Source organism: Aegilops tauschii, chromosome 5 (assembly GCF_002575655.3).
Source record: "Aegilops tauschii subsp. strangulata cultivar AL8/78 chromosome 5, Aet v6.0, whole genome shotgun sequence".
NCBI classification, from domain to species: domain Eukaryota; kingdom Viridiplantae; phylum Streptophyta; class Magnoliopsida; order Poales; family Poaceae; genus Aegilops; species Aegilops tauschii.
In genome coordinates, this window is record NC_053039.3 from 135629514 (window position 1) to 135647453 (window position 17940).

Sequence of the window (17940 nt, forward strand, 5' to 3'; positions counted from 1 at the left end):
CTATAGGTTTGGGTGATATGTCTCATGAGTTTAATTTCTCTAAATTTCGTAGACAACACCATGAAGAAGAATTGCCTAGTAAGGATGAAATTATTGGTCTTGCTTCTATTGCCGTACCTCCTAGTGATCCTTTAGAACATTATTTGCTAGACCATGAAAATGATATGTTTATGAAGGGAAATAGATGAAGTATTCTTTAAACAGGAACCTATCCTGAAACACAATTTGCCTGTTGAAATCCTAGGGGATCCTCCCCCGCCCAAGGGTGATCCTGTGTTTGAGCTTACACCGTCACCTGATACTCTTAAATATGCTTATCTTGATCAAAAGAAGATATATCCTGTTATTATCAGTGCTAACCTTTCAGAGCATGAAGAAGAGAGATTATTGAAAACTCTGAAGAAGCACCGTGCTGCTATTGGATATACTCTTGATGATCTTAAGGGCATTAGTCCCACTCTATGTCAACATAAAATAAATTTGGAGAAAGATGCTAAACCAGTTCGTGATCATCAACAACGGCTGAATCCTAAGATGAAAGAAGTGGTAAGAAAGGAAATACTAAAGCTCCTTGTGGCAGGTATAATTTATCCCGTTGCTGATAGTCAGTGGGTAAGTCCTGCCCATTGTGTTCTTAAGAAAGGAGGTATTACTGTCGTTCCTAATGATAAAGATGAATTGATTCCGCAAAGAATTATTATAGGTTATAGGATGGTAATTGATTCCGCAAATTAAATAAGGCTACTAAAAAAGATCATTACCCCTTACCTTTTATCGATCAAATGCTAGAAAGATTATCCAAACATACACATTTTTGCTTTCTAGATGGTTATTCTGGTTTCTCTCAAATACCTGTGTCAGCCGATGATTAATCAAAGACCACTTTTACTTTCCCTTTTGGTACTTTTGCTTATAGACGTATGCCTTTTGGTTTATGTAATGCACCTGCTACCTTTCAAAGATGCATGATGGCTATATTTTCTGACTTTTGTGAAAAGATTTGTGAGGTTTTCATGGACGACTTCTCCGTTTATGGATCCTCTTTTGATGATTGCTTGAGCAACCTTGATCGAGTTTTGCAGAGATGTGAAGAAACTAATCTTGTCTTGAATTGGGAAAAGTGCCACTTTATGGTTAATGAAGGTATTGTCTTGGGGCATAAAGTTTCTGAAAGAGGTATTGAAGCTGATAAAGCCAAGGTTGATGCTATTGAAAAGATGCCATGTCCCAAGGACATCAAAGGTATAAGAAGTTTCCTTGGTCATGCTGGTTTTTATAGGAGGTTCATTAAGGGCTTCTCAAAAATTTCTCGGCCTCTGACTGATTTATTGCAAAAAGATATACCATTTGTCTTTGATGATGATTGTGTAGAAGCATTTGAAATACTTAAGAAAGCATTGATCTCTGCACCTATTGTTTAGCCACCTGATTGGAATTTACCCTTTGAAATAATGTGTGATGCTAGTGATTATGCTGTAGGTGCTGTTCTAGACAATGCTCAGAGAAATTATGCTACTACTGAAAAAGAATTCTTAGCAGTTGTATTTGCTTGTGATAAGTTCAGACCTTATATTGTTGATTCTAAAGTAACTATTCACACTGATCATGCTGCTATTAAATATCTTATGGAAAAGAAAGATGCTAAACCTAGACTTATTAGATGGGTTATCTTGCTACAAAAATTTGATTTGCATATTATTGATAGAAAGCGAGCTGAGAACCCCGTTGCAGACAACTTGTCTAGGTTAGAAAATGTTCTTGATGACCCACTACCTATCGATGATAGCTTTCCTGATGAGCAATTAAATGTCATAAATACTTCTCGTACTGCTCCATGGTATGCTGATTATGCTAATTACATCGTTGCTAAATTCATACCACCTAGTTTCACATACCAGCAAAAGAAAAAGTTTTTCTATGATTTGAGACATTACTTCTAGGATGACCCACATCTTTATAAAGAAGGAGTAGATGGTGTTATTAGACGTTGTGTACCTGAGCATGAACAGGAACAGATCCTACGCAAGTGTCACTCCAAGGCTTATGGAGGACACCACGCTGGAGACAGAACTGCACATAAGGTATTGCAATCCGGTTTTTATTGGCCTACTCTCTTCAAGGATGCCTGTAAGTTTGTTTTATCTTGTGATGAATGTCAAAGAATTGGTAATATTAGTAGACGTCAAGAAATGCCTATGAATTATTCACTTGTTATTGAACCATTTGATGTTTGGGGCTTTGATTATATGGGACCTTTTCCCGCCTCTAATGGATACACACATATTTTAGTTGTTGTTGATTACGTTACTAAGTGGGTAGAAGCTATTCCAACTAGTAGTGCTGATCATAACACCTCTATTAAAATGCTTAAATAAGTTATTTTTCCGAGGTTTGGAGTCCCTAGATATCTAATGACTGATGGTGGTTCACATTTTATTCATGGTGCTTTTCGAAAAATGCTTGCTAAATATGATGTTAATCATAGAATTGCATCTCCTTATCACCCGCAGTCTAGTGGTCAAGTAGAATTGAGCAATAGAGAGCTCAAATTAATTTTGCAGAAGACTGTTAATAGATCTAGAAAGAATTGGTCCAAGAAACTTGATGATGCATTATGGGCCTATAGAACTGCATATAAAAATCCTATGGGTATGTTTCCGTATAAAATGGTTTATGGTAAAGCATGTCACTTACCTCTCGAACTAGAACATAAGTCTTATTGGGCTATTAAAGAGCTCAACTATGATTTCAAACTTGCCGGTGAGAAGAGGTTATTTGACATTAGCTCACTTGATGAATGGAGAACCCAAGCTTATGAGAATGCCAAATTGTTTAAAGAAAAAGTTAAAAGATGGCATGACAAAATGATACAAAAGCGTGAGTTTAATGTAGGTGATTATGTGTTGCTATACAACTCTCGTTTAAGATTTTTTGCAGGAAAACTTCTTTCTAAATGGGAAGGCCCTTACGTTATCGAGGAGGTCTATCGTTCCGGTGCCATAAAAATCAACAACTTCGAAGGCACAAATCCGAAGGTGGTGAACAGTCAAAGAATCAAACATTATATCTCAGGTAATCCTATAAATGTCGAAACCAATGTTACTGAAACCGTAACCCCGGAGGAATACATAAGGGACACTTTCCGGAACGTTTCAGACTCCGAAAAGGAATAGGTATGTGGTACGGTAAGTAAACCGACTCCAAAACATAAGAAGCAGTCCGGGAAGGACACGAGGCCTCCACGAGGGTGGAGGGCGCGCCCTACCCTACTGGGCGCGCCCCCTGCCTCGTGGTTACCTTGTGTGCTCTCCGGACTCTGTTTTCTTGCACGTTACGTATTTTGATCGGTAAAAATTCATTATATAATCTCCCGAAGGTTTGGACTCCTGTATCACGCAATTGTCCTCTATTCTTGTTTCGAGCTGTTTTCTGTTAGGATTGTAAAGGCCAGGCATCATGTCGTCCCCCTCCTCCAACATTGGTGACAACGATGCTTGGCTAATGAAGATAGAGCTGAAGAGGGAAGAACCCGTGGAGATCAACAAGGATGAAGGGATCAAGAAGGCCACGGAGGACCAAGTTCCGGCTGCAGGAGACACCCTTCAACTTGATCACAATCTTCTTACCCCAACTGAGATTGAAGCTTTCAAGATGATTGAGTTAGCTCGTATACAAAACAAGTATCTCACCCGTGAAAATATTTTGTTGAAGGAGCATATCGTCGCACTCAAGGGCATTATCCACAAGTTGGAGGATCTCTTACGCTCGATGTGCGATTACCCATCATCAACAACTCCACCTTCTTCACCAGCAAAAGGAGACATAATTACATGCGTATGGGCACTCCCCTTGGCAACTGCCAAGCTTGGGGGAGATGCCCCGGTATCGTATCACCATCACACTCTTATCTTTACTGTTTTTCTTAGTTCGATCCTTTTAGTAGTATCTTGATCTAGTAAAATAAAGTTTTAGTATGATCTAGTTTTGATTTTTGCTTTATGATCCCTTTATGTAATCGAGTCCGTGAGCTATATAATAAAGATTGGTGTTGAGTCAAGGGCTTGATTATCTTGCTATGATCTTGAGTGAATAAAAGAAAAGAGAAAAGAATAAAAAGAAATAAAAAGAGATCATATTGATCATATGTAGAGTAATGACTTCACATAGAAAGAGTATGATGATTAAAAATTGTTGAGAGTTGACAAACATAACTTTGGTCATCGTTGCAATTAATAGGAAGTAATAAAGAAAGAGAGGTTTCACATATAAATATACTATCTTGGACATCTTTTATGATTGGGAGCACTCATTAAAATATGACATGCTAAAGAGTTGATGTTGGACAAGGAAGACAACGTAATGGGTTATGTTTTCTTATATCTGAGATAAAGTATATTGTCATGGATCATCCAACATGTTGAGCTTGCCTTTCCCCCTCATGCTAGCCAAATTCTTTGCACCAAGTAGAGATACTACTTGTGCTTCCAAAAACCCTTAAACCAGTTTTGCCATGAGAGTCCACCATATCTACCTATGTATTGAGTAAGATCCTTCAAGTAAATTGTCATCGGTGCAAGCAATAAAAATTGCTCTCTAAATATGTATGATTGATTGGTGTGGAGGAAATAAGCTTTATACGGTCTTGTGATGTGGAAGAAATAAAAGCGACGGACTGCATAATAAAGGTTCATATCACAAGTGGCAATATAAAGTGACGTTCTTTCGCATTAAGATTTTGTGCATACAACCCTGAAAGCGCATGGCAACCTCTGCTTCCCTCTGCGAAGGGCCTATCTGTTACTATTATCCTCTACCTTATGCAAGAGTCATGGTGATCTTCACCTTTCCTTTTTACATTTTATCCTTTGGCAAGCACAGGGTGTTGGAAAGATCCTGATAGATATATCTAATTGGATGTAAGTTAGCATGAACTATTATTGTTGACATTACTCTTGAGGTAAAAGGTTGGGAGGCGAAACTATAAGCCCCTATCTTTCTCTGTGTCCGGTTAAAACTCCGTAACCACAAGTATTGCGTGAGTGTTAGCAATTATGAAAGACTAAATGATAGTTGAGTATGTGGACTTGCTAGAAAGCTCTGACATAGACTCTTTCTGATGTTATGATAAATTGCAATTGCCTCAATGACTAAGATTATAGTTTGTTAGTTCTTAATAAAGTTTCTGATTCATACTTTGCATTGTGAATAGATTATTACTTGAGCATAAGGAATCATATGAAAATATATGTTGCTGTTATAAGAATAATCATGATGCCCTCATGTCCGTATTTTATTTTATCGACACCTCTACCTCTAAACATGTGGACATATTTATTGTTATCGGCTTCCGCTTGAGGACAAGCGAGGTCTAAGCTTGGGGGAGTTGATACGTCCATTTTGCATCATGCTTTTATATCGATATTTATTGCATTATGGGCTGTTATTACACATTATGTCACAATACTTATGCCTATTCTCTCTTATTTTACAAGGTTTACATAAGGAGGGAGAATGCCGGCAGCTGGAATTCTGGGCTGGAAAAGGAGCAAATAATAGAGACCTATTCTGCACAACTCCAAAAGTCCTGAAACTCCATGAAAGTTATTTTTGGAAATAATAAAAAATACTGGAAGAAGAATCTACGTCAGGGGGGCCTCCACCTGTCCACGAGGGTGGGGGGCGCGCCCTACCCCCCTGGGCGCGCCCCCCTGCCTCGTGGGCCCCCTGTTGGCTCTCCGATGCCCATCTTCTGGTATATGAAGTCTTTCGTCCGAAGAAAAATCATAAGCAAGCTTTCGGGACGAGACTCCGCCGCCACGAGGCGGAACCTTGGCGGAACCAATCTAGGGCTCCGGTAGAGCTGTTCTGCCGGGGACACTTCCCTCCGGGAGGGGGAAATCATCGCCATCGTCATCACCAACGCTCCTCTCATCGGGAGAGGGCAATCTCATCAACATCTTCACCAGCACCATCTCCTCTCAAACCCTAGTTCATCTCTTGTATCCAATTCTTGTCTCTAAGTCCGGGATTGGTACCTGTAGGTTGCTAGTAGTGTTGATTACTCCTTGTAGTTGATGCTAGGTGGTTTATTTGGTGGAAGATCATATGTTCAGATCCTTTATGCATATTAATACCCCTCTGATTATGAACATGAATATGCTTTGTCAGTAGTTACGTTTGTTCCTGAGGACATGGGAGAAGTCTTGCTATTAGTAGTCATGTGAATTTGGTATTCGTTCGATATTTTGATGAGATGTATGTTGTCTATCCTCTAGTGGTGTTATGTGAACGTCGACTACATAACACTTCACCATTATTTGGGCCTAGAGGAAGGCATTGGGAAGTAATAAGTAGATGATGGGTTGCTAGAGTGACAGAAGCTTAAACCCTAGTTTATGCGTTGCTTCGTAAGGGGTTGATTTGGATCCATATGTTTCATGCTATGGTTAGGTTTACCTCAATACTTTTGTTGTAGTTGCGGATGCTTGCAATAGAGGTTAATCATAAGTGGGATGCTTGTCCAAGTAAGGGCAGCACCCAAGCACCGGTCCACCCACATATCAAATTATCAAAGTACCAAACGCGAATCATATGAACGTGATGAAAACTAGCTTGACGATAATTCCCATGTGTCCACGGGAGCGCTTTTCTCTATATAAGAGTTTATCCAGGCTTGTCCTTTGCTACAAAAAGGATTGGGCCACCTTGCTGCACTTTATTTACTTTTGTTACTTGTTGCTCGTTACAAATTATCTTATCACAAAACTATCTGTACCTATAATTTCAGTGCTTGAAGAGAATACCTTGCTGAAAACCGCTTATCATTTCCTTCTGCTCCTCATTGGGTTCGACACTCTTACTTATCGAAAGGACTACGATAGATCCCCTATACTTGTGGGGTCATCAGTCCTCCGAGTCCTCGTTCCCGACCGGGTTGTCAGAGTTAATTTGCCCCTCCTCCCATTCATCATGTTCGGATGTTGGTTCGACGGGGGCTTCGAGGTCTTCGGCGTTATCCGGAGTGTTATTGTCTCCGGTGCCGGTATTACTGTCTTTTCGCGACGCAATTTTGAATGGCGCCGCTGACGTCAACGCTTTGGTGGCGCCTCAACAGGCTCATCCTCGACCGGATCCTTCCTGCCGTCGCGATCATCTTCTTTGGGTGTGTCCACCATATAAACATCATATGAGGAGGTGGTCGTCCAACGTCCGGTAAACGGCGGGTCTTGGCCTTGTTCGTCTCCGGCATCGTCATTCATACCATCGATGTCTTCGGAGGCGTAGTCCAGCATGTCGATTAAGTCCTCGATAGTGGCTATGAAGTGGGTGGTGGGTGGGACGTAAAATTCCCGCTCTCAGCCCCTAGTCCGGGCTGTGCGCAATTCGGCAGTGATTCCTCTGTAATGGCGAGGGATCGCATTAAGTCCAGAGCCTCGTTTAAGAGCGAGGTTTGGACAGGGAAGCGAGATTCCGTGGAGCTGGGCGGGGCAGGAGTCTCCTGGCCAAGCTCACGTGACGCGGACCTCGAGAGTTCGGAGCTAGTCTCCGGAGGCGAGTCCGACTTTCCGATGACAGGGGGAACTTGGTTTAATTCCAGGCCTGCCAGTGATGCGGTCCCCTTCGGATCTTCGGTGGCGAGCTCCATAGTTGTAGAGAGTCCGGCGGGCTCTAAACTCCCGTCTTCGGACCTGGTAATATGCTTCGGATCTAAGGCCAGAGCGGTGGTTGGGGCCGCGAACCCTTCGAAGATCAAGTCTCCTCGGATATCAGCGAACTAATTCAGATTCCCAAAACTGATCTGATGACCAGGGGCATAGCTGTCAATTTGTTCGAGGTGGCCAATCGAGTTGGCACGCACCGAGAAGCCGCCTAACACGAAAATTTGACCGGGGAGGAAAGTATCCCCTGAAACAACATCGTTGTGGATGATCGATCGGGCCATCGAACCTTCTGTCGACGGCACAGTGGAACTCTCAATGAAAGAACCAATGTCGGTGTCAAAACCGGCCGATCTCGGGTAGGGGGTCCCGAACTGTGCGTTTGAGGATCGAAGGTAATAGGAGGCAGGGGACACGATGTTTTACCCAGGTTCGGGCCCTCTTGATGGAGGTAATACCCTACTTCCTGCTTGATTGACTTTGATGAGTATAGGGGTTACAAGAGTCGATCTACCTCGAGATCGTAATGGCTAAACCCTAGATGCCTAGCCTGTATGATTTGTCTTAGCCCCTATGGACTAAACCCTTCCGGTTTATATAGACACCGGAAGGGCCTAGGGTTGTACAGAGGCGGTTTACAGAGAAATGAAACTGCTCATCCGGACGCCAAGCTTGCCGTCCACACAAAGAAGAGTCCCATCCGGACACGGGGGGAGGTCTTCTGTCTCGTATATTCACAGCCCATCAGTCCGGCCCATGTAGTATAGGCCGGCTCCCCGAGGACCCCATAATCCAGGACTCCCTCAACGGGGACGGGACAGGACGGACCGCCAAACCTAGACAAATCTGGAGAAAAATGGAGATTGGACAAGGAGCTTCGAGAGGAGAAAGCTTAAGTGTGGCTCGGGCATTTCATCGAACACCTCATGTGCATAGGAGGTGAGCTAGAGCACCACAAAGCTCTCCCACAGTCGGCCAAAAAAACAGAGCACTCCACTGCTTTGATGGCGGCCAAGGGGGTATATATAGACATCTCATTGGTCCCGGTTCATGGCTGGAACCGGGACTAAAGGACCCCCTTTGGTCCCGGTTCCAGCCACGAACCGAGACCAATGGTTGTGGGCCAGGAGTGAGGCCCATTGGTCCCGGTTCGTGTCTGGAATCGGGATCAAAGGGGCCAGACGAACCGGGACCATTGCCCCACGAGGCCCGGTCGGCCCCCTGGCCTCACGAACCGGGACCGATGCCCCCATGGGTCCCGGTTCGTGAGAGAACCAGGATTGATGGGCTTACCCGGCCTAGACCTGTAGGATCGGAAGTATGTCTAGAGGGGGGTGATTAGACTACTTGACCAAATAAAAATCTAGCCTTTTCCCAATTTTAGTTCTTGGCAGATTTTAGCAACTTAGCACAAGTCAAGCAATCAACCTACACATGCAATTCTAAGAGTATAGCAGCGGAATGTAAAACAATTGCATATGAAGGTAAAGGGATGAGTTTGAAGGAGCAAACGCAATGTTGACACGGAGATTTTTTATCTGTGGTTCCGATAGGTCGTGCTATCGTACATCCACGTTGATGGAGACTTCAACCCACGAAGGGTAATGGTTGCGCGAGTCCACGGAGGGCTCCACCCACGAAGGGTCCACGAAGAAGCAACCTTGTCTATCCCACCATGGCTGTCGCCCACGAAGGACTTGCCTCACTCGGGTAGATCTTCACGAAGTAGGCGATCTCCTTGCCCTTACAAACTCCTTGGTTCAACTCCACAATCTTGTCGGAGGATCCCAAGTGACACCTAGCCAATCTAGGAGACACCACTCTCCAAGAAGTAACAAATGGTGTGTTGAGATGAACTCCTTGCTCTTGTGCTTCAAATGATAGTCTCCCCAACACTCAACTCTCTCTCATAGGATTGGATTTGGTGGAAAGAAGATTTGAGTGGAAAGCAACTTGTGGAAGGCTAGAGATCAAGATTTATGTGGTTGGAATGGAATATCTTGACCTCAACACAAGTGTAGGTGGTTCTCTCTTAGAAAATATGTATTGGAAGTGTAGGCATGTTCTGATGGCTCTCTCCACGAATGAAGAGTGGGTCGAGGGGTATATATGGCCTCCACACAAAATCTAACCGTTACACACAAATCACCAAACTCGGTGAGACCGAATCATGAAACTCGGTCGGACCGATTTAGTTCAAAATGTGAATGTTAGGATTATCGGTGGGACCGACTGGATCAACTCGGTGGGACCGATGTCATTAGGGTTAGGGCATAACGTAATCTCGGTGAGACCGATTACACAAACTCGGTGGGACCGATTTTGGTAATAGTCAAACAGAGAGTTGGTCAAGCAAACTCGGTGGGACCGATTCGCTCATCTCGGTTGGACCGAAACGTTACGAAGAGGAAACAGAGAGTTTGCATTGCAATCTCGGTGGGACCGATCGCTCATCTCGGTTTAACCGGAACGTTACGAAAAGGAAACCGAGAGACTACAACCCCATCTCGGTGGGACCGAGATCCCTATCGGTGAGACCGAATGGATTAGGGTTTCTGGCAGTGGCTATGACAACTGAACTCGGTGGCTCCGGATATGAAATTTCGGTGGGGCCGAGTTGGACTTTTTGGTTTAGGACATATGTGGAAGTGAGAAAGTAGTGGAGGGTTTTGGAGCATATCACTAAGCATTTTGAGCAAGATCCTCATTAAGCAACACCTCATCCCTTCTTAATAGTATTGGCTTTTCCTATAGACTCAATGTGATCTTGGATCACTAAAATAGAAAATGTAGAGTCTTGTGCTTTGAGCTTGAGCCAATCCTTTGTCCTTAGCATTTTGAAGGGTCCACTTTCTAATCCATGACATGCCAATCATTGAGCTTTCCTAAAATATTCATCTTGGAATAGCATTAGCTCAATGAGCTATATGTTGTTAGGAATTACCAAAACCACCCAGGGATAGTTGCAATTTCAATCTCCCCCTTTTGGTTGATGACAACATATAGATCAAAGCTTCGACAAATGATAAATAGTATTGAAAAACATCGTCGCTTTGAGAAGTATGTGATAAGCAAGAGCTCCCCATAAATTTGTGCATTATTTAAGATTTGCTTTTGAATGCAAATGCACAATCGATTAGGATCATGGGTTACTCTTCCATGTCACATACATCTTGGTGGAGCGCTCAAAATGATAGAGATTAAAAACATGCACTCATCACCAAGCAAAGTGAATGATCATAATAAGACATGAAAGATAGCATTATCCAACAAGCATTAAGGGTAGCATATGATCAAACACATGATCAAACAAGTATCTCACAAGGACACAAAGTAGTATCACACAAGCACGCAATAAAGTTTCAAACCAAACCAAATAAGTGCAAAGAGAGATAAAAACCAACACTCTCTCTCTCTCTCGAAGCCTATGATCTATACATTTTTCTCCCCCTTTGGCAACAAGTTACCAAAAAGTTTGAAAATGCATAGTGCTAAACGACTCTCAGGCTTGATCTTCGGGAGGTGGTGTTGAGAGAACTCCAAGGACGAAGGCTTCTGATGAAGTAGCTGGAGCTGGTGGAGTAGCTGCTGGAGTTGGGACTGGAGTTGTAGCTGCTGGTGCTGAAGTTGTAGCTCTAGTGTCTGTCACTGGCACTGTAGCAGATCTCTGTCCTCTGGGCACTCTAGCAAATGCATCTGTGGTAGACTTGCCCTTCTTCTCCCCTGCTTCCTCCTGAAGTTGCTCAACTACAGTTTGGATTTCAGTTACCTTGACATCAAGGTCATAGAATTTTGTCTCAATAATCCTTTCCAAGCTCTCCTGGTTCTTGGTCAGGGTGGCCAAGCCCTGCTCAATCCTCAGATTGGATTGGATCAGATATCCAAGCTGGTCTTGCTTGCTCTTCAAGAATACCTGAGATGCCTCTTCCACATTTGGCATCTTTGCAGCTTTCTCAGCTTTAGCATTCTCTCTCTTTTCTTGTGCTTGCATAGATGATGGTTCATTCTCAGTCATGACAATTGTGTTGTCCTCAAATTCAGGGTAGATGGGCAGGTGCTCCTTATCCAATGTACTTGCCTTTGCCCATCTTTGAGTTGATTAGCTCCTGAATTTGTGGGGCATATCCACAACCTCTCTTCTGATCAGCTGCAGTCCTCTTGATTGTTTCCACAATCAGGCTCATAACCTTGAACTTTCGTGGGACATCTATATGCAGCAGGTTTATGGCATGTCCTCTGATCATCTTGTGATCCCCTGACTTGGGTAGCAGTGTGTGCCTTAGAATCCAATTGATAGTTGGCAGACCAGACAACAAATACTGTACAGATCCAAACTTATGTGTATCCAAAGCAGCATCTGGGATCTCTTTGTACATCTTGGCCATAGAGTTGTGGTCCTGCTTCTTCTTTGCATAGATATCTAAGTCATCCTCATGTTCTTCAGGAGCATTGATCAATTGAGCCCATTCTTCAACTGTAGACTGGTACCTAGTACCCTCAGACATCCACACAATCCTTCCATCTAGATAGAAATGTGCAGTGGAGTAAAATTGCATAATGAGCTCATCATTCCACTTGGTGAACTTCTGAGCCACAAACTTATCAACTCCACATGCCTTGAAGCTGTCATATACACCGGGGAAGTGTTCCTCATTCTCCTTGATGAACTTCCAGTCAACCCATCTCATGTCACACACTATGGGCTTCTTGTCAAGCAGAATTGTCTCATAGAAGTCCTGCTGTTCCTTAGTGTGGAATCTGTAGTCCACAACAGTCCTTCTCCTGGTAGCATATGGATCAGACTCTCTCCATAGTCTCAATCCTGAATCCTTCCGGATTTTCATATTTTCTGCAACTGGGTGTGCATCATTGTGATCAGGGATCTTGGGCTTCAGCTTTCTCAAAACTACAGAATCATCTTCTTCTTCTTCAGAAGCTTGAGGCACTGGGGCCTTGTTTTTCTCCTCAGCAGGTATGTTCCTAGTGCTCCTCTTGGGTTTTGGCTTTGGAGCTGGAGCAGCAGCCTTAGGAGCAGCTTTGGGCTTAGATGGAGCAGCCCCTGATCTGATTGCATCTCCCATAAGCTTTTGAGCTTTGGGTGCTGGTGCAGCATCCTCTTCCTCTTCTTCAGAATCTCTCATCATAGATGGCTTCCCAATAACTCTGGCAATGGTCTTCTTGACCCTTTCTTTTCTCTTCTTCCCATCTCCAGTTTCCTTGGGTTCAAGAGTGAACTCCATTGTTTCTCCTGTGGCAACTTTTCTTGGCTTAGACATGGGCTGTCTTCTTGCTGGCATCTTTGTTTTCAGACCTGGCTTAGTTGCTGCAGATGAGCCATACTCTTTCTTCAACACTTTCTTCTTTGAAGTGGCTTCATCTTCAACAGCCACATAATCTTCATCTTCAGAGTCAGAAGTTCTCTTCTTTCTTGTCCTGGTGGCAGCCTTTGGCAGATTGCTTGGAGTGCTCCTACTGCCTTCATCATAGCTGCTAGAGGGACTAGTGCCCTCACTCAACTGAACCTGTTCCTCTGACTTGTTCTGGCTGTCACTTTGGTCAGACATCTTGCAGGCAAACTGTCAGCAGACCCTGTGAATAGGTTATAGATGAGGAGTAGACGAGCATCACAAAGTACAGGAGTTTTTGCAAAACTGATGACTTAAAAACTTAGTTTTAGTTCTTCACAGAAAGCATTTCGGATCTACCGATTTGCAAACTCGGTGATACCGAAGCAGCTTTTGGAACCTGAACTAGTGAACTCGGTCAGACCGAGTCACAGTTCGGTGGTACCGAGACTGCTAGGGTTTCACAGAGAATCGAACTCGGTCACACCGATTTGCAATTTTCGGTCGGACCGAAAATGCGTGTGCTCTGGCCTAAGCCAAAATCGGTGAGACCGATTTCTACAACTCGGTCGGTCCGAGATGAGTTCGGCGGAGACCTAACCCTAAATTTTCAAATCAAAACTAATCTACGGGATGATTTCGCTGGACAGGATGATTTCAATCATGGCAAGAATCATGGCAAAGCAATATGCTAAGAATCGGAGTTAAGGATTAGCACAATGATCAAGTTCGTACCCTAGTTCGACGACGAACTTGCTACGGTGGCAACGGCGGTGAAGATTTCCGTTGACGGCGGCGGAGACCAGCGGTGGGAGGTTGCTGGCGACGAGAGGACGATCCGGAGACCAGAGGAGGCAGAGTAGGTTACGCGGGGGCGAAGGGGTTCGGAGAAATTTCCAAAATTTGACCCGGCGGTATATATAACCTGACCCTGTCGGTGTGACCGAGTGGAACGACTCGGTGGCACCGAGATGCAAAACTGCAAGCAGTTACTGCAACTCGGTGTGACCGAAAAGTTCTAATTGGTTGCACCGAGATTGAAAACCCTAGATCAACTTGGTGACTCAGTAGGACCGAAAAGGATGAATCGGCCAGACCGAGATGCACAAAGAGGTTTTGGAGGTTTAAGTCTATGACGTATGTGGTTCGAATCTGACTTGATCAAACTTTGTGATGTAGCACGAATAGAGTTTGAGACGAGAAAAGCATAGATAGCTAGAGGGTGTTCTTAGGCATTCTTGTCCATCCATTTGGCAAAAAGAGAAAAAGCCAAACAATCAAAGCAACAAATGGATGTCCTCGAATGAGTAAAATATGCAACCAACATGCTCAAACAATAAAATGGCAAATGAAATATGTGACAAAGCATGCACAAACATTCTAGCATCTATCAAGCAATTGGCGATGACTAGGTCATCTATATATGAGTATATTAACATAGGAGTCAAATGAGAACACTTGATCATAGGTCATACTCATCGTTTAAGCACAAGCGGGGTTACCACTTTTACATAAAGCATTGTTGTGATCACACCATTAGAGTTGCTTTAGCTCATTGATTTGAGTAAAGCTCCCCCTAGATGTGATATCCCCCCTAAGAGGGATGAACTAACCTTGGGTTTTGTCGATGATGACTTCATGTAGGTGTTGAAGATGTAGATGCTCAATGTTGATGTAGATCATTCGGAGCAATCCTTTGGAGTGAGTTGCACTTTCAATACCTACACGGGTTAGTCCCACAAGGAACAAACAAGGATATCCATAGACATAGAGTGATGCATACACAAGATGATGTCCATGAAAGCATTAGGTTACCTTGTCCCTTGTCTTACCAACAAGAGGGTTTGTGACTCCTTGAACTAGTGCAAGATATGGAAGTTGTTTGCACTTGTCCTCGCCAAAATGATAAGAGTGAAGTATGTTGGCGGAGTCACCCTCAAGAACTCTCTAGTTCTTCTTCTTCGGGATCCACATCATCTTGATGGGAATCCTTGGAATCGTAGTTGTGCTTGATGAAGTAGAACTTGATGTAGTCTTGGGAACCCACTTGACCAAGGCCTTAGGTGCTTCTTCAAATGCATCAATTTCCTCTTGAAGCTTGTCCTTGCCTTTTTGCTTGTGGTCTTGTGGTGGAAGATCATCTTGAGCTTGTGTTCCTTTGAAAGAAGTAGGATCATACTTCTCTTGTTGAGGAACAAACTTCGTCTTGGGGTATTGATCTTCTTCCCACTCAATTCCATTGGCATTGAACTTTCGTTCAAAACCAACACCTTGATTCTTCCGGTGTCTTCCTTGCTTGCGCACAATTTCCTCAAATTGCTTACTTCCGGCAAGACTCTTGTAAACACCTTTCTCTATGATTCCCTTCAATAAGCTATTTTCTTGCTCAAGTGTAACTTGGCTAAGAGAATCATTAGTGGAATCAAGAGAACTACTAGAAGCAACAACATTGGATTTAGCATGATTGTTGTTACCACTAGATGAGGAATCTTTCTTGTTCTTGTTGCTAGATTTAACTTGTGGCATGTAAGTAGACAAGAGTAAACGCTTGGCAATGTAAGAAGAACTTTTCTTGCGAAGATCATCATTGATTGCCTTTAAAAACTCATGCTCTTGCTCAAGGTTGAGCTTTTCAAAGCGTAGCTTGTCATGAGTCTTTAAAAGTTCTCGATGATTTTCCAAGGTAGTTTCATGAGCTAACTTAAGAGTGTTTAGTTCTTTAGTTAGACGCTCAATCTCCTTCTTATCATCATCATTCGTTTTATCTTGATTAGCATGATTAATTGATGTTTCATCATAGTTTTCATCACTAGAGTTGTCAACAAGTAAATCATCATCACCTAGCAAATCATCTTCATCACTATTGAAATCAACATACCCGGGATGTGTTACCTTTGGACCTTTGGCCATGAAGCATCTTCCAATTCCTTCATTTGGTGAGTCAAATATGTCGTAGGAGTTGGTTGATACAAGTGCTAGACCGGCAACACCTTCATCTTGAGTATATTCAGAGTCGGAGTGATAACTTCTTTCGGAGTGATTGTCGGAGTCGGAGCCGGATACCCATTCACCAACATGAGCTTGATGTCTTCTTTTTGTGTAGCTCCTTGATGACTTTTCCTTCCTTTCCGAATCCTTGCTTCTCCGAGAGGGTCTTCGTTCATAACGATCATATCTACTCCTCCTTTCTCTTGGTGGTGATTCTTCTCTTTTACTTCTTCTTTTGGGAGAATCTTCTCTTCTTTTGTAGGGGGGCCGTACACTCATTGGAGTAGTGTCCGGGTCTTCCACAATTGTAACAATTTCGCTCACGACTAGAAGACCTTTTGTCATTGTAGGACCTTGACTTGGAACTTCTCTCCTTGCTTCTACTCTTGTAGAACTTGTTGAAGTTCTTCACCATTAGGCTCAATTCTTCATTGAAGGTTTGTTTCTCACTTGATGATGTGGGAGCTTCACATGAGGCTTTGTAAGCACCACTTGACTTGTTGTGGAGCTCTTCCTTATCCTTGAGTGACATCTCATGAGCAACAATTCTTCTAATGGCTTCCATTGGCTTGAGATCTTTGTAATTGGGCATCATTTCAATCAATGTGCACACGGTATCATATGTTCCATCCAAGGCTCTTAGGATCTTCTTGTGATGAATCTATCGGTCATCTCTTCACTTCCTAAGCCGGCAATCTCATTTGTGATGAGAGCAAGCCTAGAGTACATTTCAGCGACACCTTCACCATCCTTCATTTTGAACTTGTCAAGTTGACTTTGAAGCACATCCAATTTGAATTCCTTGACGGAGTCGGTACCCTCATGCATATCAATCAAAGTATCCCAAATTTCCTTTGCATTCTCAAGACGGCTGATTTTGTTGAATTCTTCGGGGCACAATCCGTTGAAGAGAATATCACAAGCTTGAGCATTGTATTGTAGCATCTTCAACTCTTCCGCGGTAGCTTCACAGTTCGGTTCTCTCCCATCAAAGAATTCACCTTGCAAGCCAATACACACAATAGCCCAAACGGCGGGGTTATGTCCAAGAATATGCATTTTCATCTTATGCTTCCAACTAGCAAAATTAGTACCATCAAAGTAAGGACCTCTACGGTGGTAATTTCCCTCGCTAGACGCCATACTCTCCTAGGTTGTGAAACCAAGGCTATGACCACCAAAAGCTATGGAAATCAAAGCAAATGAGACCAAAGCTCTGATACCACTTGTAGGATCGGAAGTATGTCTAGAGGGGGGTGATTAGACTACTTGACCAAATAAAAATCTAGCCTTTTCCCAATTTTAGTTCTTGGCAGATTTTAGCAACTTAGCACAAGTCAAGCAATCAACCTACACATGCAATTCCAAGAGTATAGCAGCGGGATGTAAAACAATTGCATATGAAGGTAAAGGGATGATTTTGAAGGAGCAAACGCAATGTTGACACGGAGATTTTTTATCCGTGGTTCCGATAGGTGGTGCTATCGTACATCCACGCTGATGGAGACTTCAACCCACGAAGGATAACGGTTGCGCGAGTCCACGGAGGGCTCCACCCACGAAGAAGCAACCTTGTCTATCCCACCATGGCCGTCGCCCACGAAGGACTTGCCTCACTCGGGTAGATCTTCACGAAGTAGGCGATCTCCTTGCCCTTACAAACTCCTTGGTTCAACTCCACAATCTTGTCGGAGGCTCCCAAGTGACACCTAGCCAATCTAGGAGACACCACTCTCCAAGAAGTAACAAATGATGTGTTGATGATGAACTCCTTGCTCTTGTGCTTCAAATGATAGTCTCCCCAACACTCAACTCTCTCTCATAGGATTAGATTTGGTGGAAATAAGATTTGAGTGGAAAGCAACTTGGGGAAGGCTAGAGATCAAGATTTATGTGGTTGGAATGGAATATCTTGACCTCAACACAAGTGTAGGTGGTTCTCTCTCAGA